The following is a 9,500-nucleotide window of genomic DNA, read 5'->3' as shown; positions in this document are numbered from 1 at the left end:
CTGGAATAATAATAATAATAAGTATAGTATTTGTTAAGCAAGTACTTTGTGTCAGGCACTGTTTTAAGCACTGGGGTAGATACAAGCTAATCAAATTGGACACAATCCCTGCCTCACACAGGACTCACATTCTTAATCCCTATTTTACTCATGAGAGAACTGAGACCCAGAGAAGTTAAGTGATTTGTCCAAAGTCACAAAGCAGACAAGTGGTGGAGCTGGGATTAGAACATTTGGGCATTTGATATTCACCCAACCCTCAACGTAGTAATTCTTATGTACATATCGATCAACCCTAGGTTTTTTGTCTTGTCTTATGCCATTGAGTTGTCTCCAATTTATAATGACACATCTCTCCAGAATGCCCCACCTCCATTTGCAATCGTTCTGGTAGTGTATCCATAGAATTTTCTTGGTAAAAAAAAATGTAAGTAGTTTACCATTGCCTCCTTCTGCTCAGTAAACTTGAGTCTCAGCCTTCAACTCTCTCCCATGCCACTGCTCCTCAGCAAAGGTGAGTTTTGACTTGTAGCAGATTGCCTTCCACTCACTAGCCAAAGCTAGGAATGGAATGGGTATGCCTCTGCTTGACTCTTCTTCCCATAGTCGAGACTGGTAGAGTACTGGAAACTCTCCAGATGTGACCCTGAGAGGGGAAATCCTAGATAAGAAGTTATTGATTTACATTAATGTCTGTCTCTCCCTCTAGAATGTAAGCTGTCGTGGATCAGGGGACATGCCCACCAACTTGGTTGTATTGTACACTCCCAAGTGTTTAGTACGATACTCTGCAATCAGTAAGAGGTCAAATACCATTAATGATGATGATGATGATAAAGAGGAGGACAAGAGGAAGGAGGAGAAGGATAATTTTTACTCATAAATCATTTTTGTGTGTTCTTTTTATCTCCTAATTTGGGTAGTTAGCTATATTCATTTTGCTTATGGAGCTACGACTAATGAAAAGTTTAGAGGGAAACTATATCTGGAAAAAACCCCCAACAACTTTAAGAAATACCAATACCTGCATTACTGTCTCTATATATGCAGGGAAATAATCACGATTTATGGATTCAGTTCCCAGGATTAAAGGTTACATGACACTCTAATAAAAAAAATGATGCTGTAAAGTCTCTGTGCTCTCTAACTTTCTTCTCACTATAATTAAAAATATGATACCCATTGCCAAAATAATCTTCTGTACAATTGAACATTTCAAGCAATTTCACAGACCTAGATTAGGCTTCATCTCACTTTGACAATGAAAGTACTAAATATTGCCTTTTTAAGGGTAGGTTAAGCAAAAGAGGTTGGATTACATTTTCAAGGTCACCAGTAAAGCAATAACGAATGCATATAGTTTCAGGAAATCTCGGCTTCTGGTTCTACAGCTTCAGCTTTGAGTTTCTGTGGGCAACTGACAGGCATATAATTGTCTATTATGTGTAAACAAAAATAATACATTTTTACATTTAGAGTGATGAAATTCTTAGGTCTACCAGAGAAATTTTTGCCAGTGGCAAAAAAGGGAAGAAAGACAGTTTTTCTTTCATGTTATCAACCTCCCCTTTTTTTTCCTCTCCCCACCCCCTACACCCAACCCATTCCATTAACTTGAGCAGCACATCAAGTTACTGATTCTGAACTAGGAAACATTTGAAACTACAAAAATCTATTTTTTTTTGGTTATTGAAATGAAACCATGGAGTTCAAGTTAACAGGGAGATAGACTATGTTATGGAGTTTAAGTGACATTGTGACAAGACCTTTGTGTGGGTGGGAGACATTCAAACACTGGAAAATTTGCAACGTGACTTTTCACCAAATAACTAAAATGAAACTGAGGATCTGGAAGCCTCTAAAACTGTTTACATGTTCAGATAGGAAATGAAGCATTGATTTTCTAGTTTCACTTAAGCAGTTAGCCCAATAAAACAGAAAAAGTCAATCTTCAATGGCCTAAATTTTCACATGAACTGAAAACCATATGAACATCTTAACAATTTTGGCCAGCTCTATCTGTGCCTTTTTCTGTTATCAATCCTTGGATCTGTAGGCTGTTAAAGCATTCAATTCCCATCTGCTCCAGCCCCTTCATTCACACTATCAAGTTATAAGGCAGTCTGATCTAAGAACCCCTTCTGAGAAGGACTTGATTTTGTGCATTCTTGAGACACCAAATTTACGTGAATTCATTAAACCTTATTTATTTCAAGATCCCTAATTAACACACTTAAACTATTTAACAGTGAGGAAAATAGAACACATCTAGCTGTTGTAGTCAAAATATACTATTAAAGAATGAACCAACAACATACTCAGTAGTTTATACTATTAAAAGAATTAAAATTTTTTTATTAATGGGGATACGTTAGTCACTGTCAAGGTATCACAGAATACCGGAAAGTGGTACAGTAGCCAACATTTAACTCTTCAGATTTTTCTTATTATGCAGTAACAATACTCATCTTTTAAATATCCTCTCTTCAATTCAGGGATCTTCTTCCAAATCCATAAATCACCAAAGGAATGCCAGTGAAATAAACCAAGAAGTTTGTTGAGATCCTTCCATGAGATTCATTCATTAAATCTTATTTACTGGTAGTTCCTGTGTGTAGAGCATTATCCTAAGAGCTTAGGACTATACTAAGTGCTTAGATAGGAACAGAGATTGGAACCAGTCTTTTCAAACAGCTCTGGGGGGATTTGAGGCTACATAGAGAGTGGAAGCCAGACCTTGCTCCAAATCCCAATTCACATCAGTGGAAAATGCATGTGATCCCATGAAAAATGCAGTCATTTGGGGATGCACCACTCCACAGTCTAATAATAATAATTCTGATAATAATAATAATAATAGCATTAATCAAAGAATGGTATTTACTGAGCACTTACTGTATATAGAGCACTGTCCTAAGCATTTGAGTGAGTACAACACAACAGAATTGGTAGACATATTTCATGACCACAGCGAACTTGCAGTATAGTGGGGAGTTTGCAGTACAAAGGTAGTTAAGGGCTTATCATGTGTCAAGCAAAGTGCTAAGAGATAGTTTCTTCCAACTCTATACTGTATTGTGCTGGCACTCTCCTCACACAGTAAGAGTGTAATTAATACCATTGATGAATTGGTAAATACAAGATAACCAGATCAGATACAGTCCCTGTCTTACATGGGGCTCACACTCCATGGGGCAGAGAGAAGTTATTTAATCCCAGTTTCTTAGGCAAAGAGCAGTTAACTGATTTCCCCAAGGTCATACCACCAGCATATGGCAAAGTCAGAATCAGAACTCAGGTCTCCCGATATCTAGACTTCTGTTATTTCCACTAGGCCATACTGTTTCTCTTACACTGTTTCTGGCCCTTCCATCTTGTGCTGACACAAAGCTATCAAACCAGCTTGGAGGTCATAATCCATTGGTCTGTAATCCATTAAGTCATTCCTCATTCCTGTGTCCTACATTCCCTGTCCTTGGGGAGATGACAACATAATGGAGAGTTTGCAATATATTTAGACTATGTTCCTCTAAGGCTGGGAGCTTTTTTTTTTTTCTCTTCCATCACATATTCTTAACTTCCTACTCAGTGCTCAGCAAACAGATAGGTTTCCCAAAATGCTGCTGAAAAAGGTTAAGGCTGCATCTGATCCTGACACCATGACCAGAAGTGAAGGGTCATCCAGGGACTTGTCAGCTGCATGGCTTCACATACTGTTCCACTGTTGGACTAAGAGTACCTAATTCAAATATGAAAGCTGAGTATGATATAGATATATAGAGATGGAGATCAATAAATAGGTAGCTATAGATACACACATGTGCTTCCTGGGTATACAAACATTTACACCAGACTTGCTTCAACTGGGTTGCCCCTAAAATCAGTTGTGATATCTGCTTTGGGTTAGGTGCCAAAAAAAGGATGAGTTTGTCATACTAAGGGTCTTTTTTTCCAGTGAAAGTCATAATCATAATTATCAAGCAATATAATTATTTATTAGGAGAATTAGGAGAAGCAGTGTGGCTTAGTGGAAAACGCATGGGCTTGGGAGTCATAGGGCATGGGTTCTAATTCCGGCTCTGCCACTCGTCATCTCATCAACTGCCACTCATCACAGAGAAGTGTCTCAGTTTCCTTGTCGGTAAAATGGGGATTAAAACTGTGAGCCCCACGTGGGACAACCTGATTCCTTGCATCTATCCCAGCACTTAGAACAGTGCTTGGCACATAGTAAGGACTTAACAAATACCATCATAATCATCATCATCATAATCGGTGATATTTATTGAATGCATACGGTGTGCAGACCACTATACTGAGCACTTGTGTGAGTACAATACAAATAGATTGGTAGATAAATAAATTGTGGTATTTGTTAAGTGCTTACTATGTGCAAAGCACTGTTCTAAGCACTGGGGCATACAAGGTGATCAGGTTGTCCTACGTGGGGCTCACAGTTTTTTAATCCCCATTTGACAGATGAGGTAACTGAGGCACAGAGAAGTTAAGTGACTTGCCCAAGGTCACACAGCTGACTAGTGGTGGAGACAGGATTATGTAATCCCTGACCACAAGCATTTTACATTCTAGGCACAGAGGCATAAATTAAAATGCATTTCAGAGAGGGAAATAGCAAAGAATAAGGCTATGTACTTGATATTCACCCCACTTTCAGTCCCATGTCCGTCAATGGGACTAAGGGTTGGGTGAATATTGAATGCTTAATGGTAACAAATCTAAGTTCATAAGCAATGCAGAAGGGGGAGAGAGTAGAGGAAATGAGGGCTTAATCAGGGAAGGCCTCTTGGAAAAGATGTGATTTTAATTAGGTTTTGAAGGTGGGGGTAATGGTGGAGTGTTTAATATGAAGAGAGAAGGGGTTCCAGGCCAGAGGAAGGATGAGGATACGGCATGGCGGTGATCCATCAATCATATATATAGACTACTTACTGCGTGCAGAGCACTGTAGTAACCACTTGGGAGAGTACAATGTGACAACATAACAGAGCTGATAGACACATTACCCACCAAAGATCAGTTTACAATCCAGAGAGGTACAGGTGAGTATGTTGGCATTAGAAAAACAAAGTTTGTGTACTGGGTTGTAGTAGGAAATCAGCAAGGTAAGGAAAGGAGAGAGCTGACTGAATGCCTTAAAATTGAGGGTAAGAAGTTAATGTCTGATGCAGAGTTGGATGGGCAATAATTGGAGGTTTTTGAATGGGAAGACATGGATTCGATGGTCCATTTTAAAAATGTGTAATCAATAGCGATATTTAATGATTGCAGAGCACTGTAGTAAACTCTTAGGAGAGTAATAATAATAATAATGTTGGTATTTATTAAGCGCTTACTATGTGCCAATCACTGTTCTAAGCACTGGGGTCGATAAAAGTAATCGGGTTGTCCCATGGAGGGCTCACAGTCTTCATCCCCATATTACAGATGAGGTAAATGAGGCACAGAGAAGTTGTGAATTGCCCAGGGTCACACAACTGACAAGCGGCGTAACTGGGATTAGAACCCATGACCTCTGACGCCCAAGCCTGGGGTCTTTCCACTGAGCCACGCTGTTTCCCATAATACAGTGGAGCAGGTAGACACGTTCCTTGTCCACAGTGAGCTTGACCAGGTAGTAGATTGAGGTATGGATTGGCCTGGAAAGATACTGAGGTAAGGAGGTCAGAGAGAAGGCTGATCACTGATTCAACCTAATTCTATGAATATTATTTTGCAGATGTTAAAAAAAATAATTCCAAAGTTAACAACTTCCAGCTGATAGTTTGGGATAGTTAGAAATAGAAACTGAGGTTATTGGCAGTAGCTATTGTTCAGAGTACTTCCTTCTGCAAACACCAGAGATAATAATGTTGGTATTTGTTAAGCGCTTACTATGTGCCGAGCACTGTTCTAAACGCTGGGGTAGTCACAGGGGAGTCAGGTTGTCCCACGTGGGGCTCACAGTCTTAATCCCCATTTTACAGATGAGGTAACTGAGGCACAGAGAAGTTAAGTGACTTGCCCAAAGTCACTTCTAATTACAAAATGTATCCTAAGAAGAGAATGTTTCTGCTAATACAAAACCATTAATCCAGCTTGGCTATCACCAACCACTGGTCCATGTTCACTGTGGATTTGGGGTTCCTTTTTTCCCTTCATTATATTCACTTAATCTTTTTCTTGGGAGTGAAGAATTTTTAGCATCCCGGAAGAATTTGTAACATTCCACAGACTTCTTTTGGAAGAGAAATTACGGTCAGAAGTTTTTTTTTTCTTAGAAACTATATTAAAAAATAATAATGATAATTAAAACAAAGCCCAGGAAATATCTTTAGGCAACTGACATTGAAAATGAAAAATAAGTAGATACTTGCATGGAATATAGGAATTTGATCTTTTCAGTTAGATTTTCATCTTCCTTGTGAACATGAAATAGAAAATCAACCAATATTCATTCAATAACATTTATTGAGCACTTACTATGTGCAGAGCACTCTACTAAGTGTTTGGAATGTATACTTCGGCAACATATAGAGACAATCCCTGCCCAATGATGGGCTCACAGACCAACATCCAATGATGGTAAAAGCTTTTCATTCCTATTGAAGATGGGTTCTAATTTTACATGATCCAAGCGCTGCTTGTTTGGAGAACTCAATCACTCCCATGGCTTTAAGTATTATCTCTATATGGATGTCATATTCACAGCTCCTACCCTGTTCTCTTTCCCTCCCTACAGGCTCGTATCTTCTCCTGCCTTCAGAACATCTTTACAAGCATGTCCTCCTGCCACTTCAAACTCAACATGTCCAAAACAGAGCTCCTTATCTTCTCTCCCAAATCCTGTCCTCTCCCGAACTTTCCTGGCACTGTGGATGGCACAACCATCCTTCCTCTCTCACAAGCCCATAACCTTGGTGTCATCCTTGACTCCGCTTTCTCATTCACCCTAAGTATCCAATCCGTCACCAGATCCTGCCAGTCTCACCTTCACATCATAGCTGAGATCTGCACTTTCCTCTCCATCCAAACGTCTCTCACGTTAATACAATCACTCATACTGTCCCGGCTGGATTACTGCATCAGCATCCTTTCTGACCTCTTAACCTCCTGCCTCTCCTAATTTCAATCCTTACTTCATTCTGCTCCCTGGATTATCTTCCCCTATATCAAACAAAACCTCTTCATTATTGGCTTCAAAGCTCTCCATTACCTTGCCCCCTGTTCTCTCACCTCCCTTCTCTCCTTCTACAGCCTAGCCCGCACACTCCGCTCCTCTGGTGCTAACCTTCTCACTGTGACTTGTTCTCACCTGTCCCACCAACGACTCCTGTCCCATGTCCTTCCTCTGGCCTGGAACGCCCTTCCTCCTCAAATCTGCCAAACAAGCACACTTCCTTCCTTCAAAGACCTACTGAAGGCTCACTCCCTCCAAGAGGCCTTCCCATACTAAGTCTCCCTTTTCCTCAGCTCTCCCTGCTTCTGTGTCACCTAGACTCACTCCCTAGAGGAGCAGCACGGCTCAGTGAAAAGAGCCCGGGCTTGGGAGTCAGAGGTCATGGTTCAAACCCACTCTGCCACTTGTCAGCTGTGTGACTTTGGGCAAGTCACTTTACTTCTCTGTGTTTCAGTTACATCATGTGTAAAATGGGGATTAAGACTGTGAGCCCCACGTGGAACAACCTGATCACCTCGTATCTTCCCCAGTGCTTAGAACAGTGCTATACATAGAGTAAGCACTTAAATGCCATTGTTATTTTTATTCTTATGATTTTCCCTTCCTCCCCTCTCTGCCCCCACAGCACTTATGTATATATGATGGTGGAATTTGTTAAGTGCTTACTATGTGCCAAGCACTGTTCTAAGTGCTGGATATGCATAAAACTAGAATTCTATTTATTTAATACCTATTTACTTGTTTTGATTTCTGTCTTCCCTCTTCTAGACTGTAAGCCCAGTATAAGCAGGGATTGTCTCTATTGCTGAGTTGCACTTTCCAAGTGCTTAGTACAGTGCTCTGCATACAGTAAATGCTCAATAAATGTGATTAAATGAATGAATCAAAGGTATGGTCAGTTACTTTGAGCTCTGGTTTTTGAGCAAGGATCAATAAATGGTACTTTGCTAATTACGCCTCTCCACTCAAACTGCTATCTTACTGCTAGAGGCTCTCATAATATCCTGGCTGGATTATTGTGTCAGCCTTCTCTCTGATCTCCCTTCCTCCTGTCTCTCCCCGATCCAGTCTATTCTTCATTCCACTGCCTGGCTTATCTTCCTGCAGAAACGCTCTGGGCATGTCACTCCCCTTCTTAAAACCTCCAGTGATTGCCTATCAACCTCTGCATGAAACAAAAACTTCTCACTCTAGGCTTCAAGGCTCTCCATCACCTTGCCCCTTCCTACCTTTCCTCCCTTCTATCTTTCTACTGCCCACGTCACACGCTCTGCTCCTCTGCCACCCACCTGCTCAGCGTCCCCGTTCTCACCTATTCTGCCATCGACTCCTGGCCCATGTCCTCCCGCTGTCCTGGAATGCCCTCTCTCCTCACCTCCGCCAAACTAATTCTCTTCCCCTCTTCAAAGCCCTACTGAGAGATCACCTCTTCCAAGAGGCTTTCCCAGACTGAGCTTCCCCTTTTCCCTCTGCTCCCTCTCTGCCCCCCATTCACCTCCCCTCAGCTAAGCCCCCTTTTGCCCCCCTTTCCCTCTGCTTCTCCCCCTCTCCCCCTCAGCACTGTGCTCGTCTGCTCAATTATATTTTTTATTACCCTATTTATTTGGTTAATGAGATGTACATCTCCTTGATTCTATTTATTGCTATTGTTTTTGTCTGTCTCTCCCAGTTAGACTGTAAGCCCATCATTGGGCAGGGACTGTCTCTATCTGTTGCCGATTTGTACATTCCAAGTGCTTAGTACAGTGCTCTGCACATAGTGAGCGCTCAATAAATACTATTGAATGAATGTCCAGTGACAAAGATCTATCAGCGAGTAAGCTGGTGCTAGAGGAGAAAGGTTTGTGGTCTGGACTGAAGTATGAGATGAATGAGGTAAGGTAGGATGGGGAGAGTCGGTTGAGTGCTTGAAATCCAATAATACAGAGATTCTGTTTGATACTGATATGTATGTACAAAAGTTGAGGTACTTGAGCAGTGGGGAGATATTGAATGATTTTGTTTTTCATAAATATGATCTATACAGAAGAGTGAAATGAAAACTGGAATGAGAAAAGACAGGAGGCAGGGAGGTCAGTGAAGTGGCATATTCATTAATCAAGAGGGGAGAGGATAAGTGCTTGGATCAGCATGGTAGTAGTTTGGTTGGATAGAAAAGAACTTATTTTAGCATGTTGTGAAGAAAAAAATTGAGAGAATAATGTTGGTATTTGTTAAGTGCTTACTATGTGCAGAACACTGTTCTTAGCACTGGGGTAGATACAGGGTAATCAGGTTGTCCCATGTGAGGCTCACAGTTAATCCCCATTTTACAGATGAAGTA

General features: G+C 40.9%; 1 non-coding gene across 1 annotated transcript; it reads right to left on the bottom strand.

The window, feature by feature from the left end:
* Positions 1-524: 524 nt before the first annotated feature.
* On the bottom strand, positions 525-656 carry LOC114811737. Its single transcript, XR_003759433.1, has one exon. It is a non-coding gene; the product is annotated as a small nucleolar RNA SNORA7 (small nucleolar RNA).
* Between the last annotated feature and the right edge of the window lie 8,844 nt (positions 657-9,500).

The sequence above is a fragment of the Ornithorhynchus anatinus genome, chromosome 4, assembly GCF_004115215.2.
Source record: "Ornithorhynchus anatinus isolate Pmale09 chromosome 4, mOrnAna1.pri.v4, whole genome shotgun sequence".
Classification (NCBI taxonomy): domain Eukaryota; kingdom Metazoa; phylum Chordata; class Mammalia; order Monotremata; family Ornithorhynchidae; genus Ornithorhynchus; species Ornithorhynchus anatinus.
The sequence above is the reverse complement of the archived record's forward strand: the minus strand, read 5'-3'. Positions and strand labels throughout refer to the sequence as shown.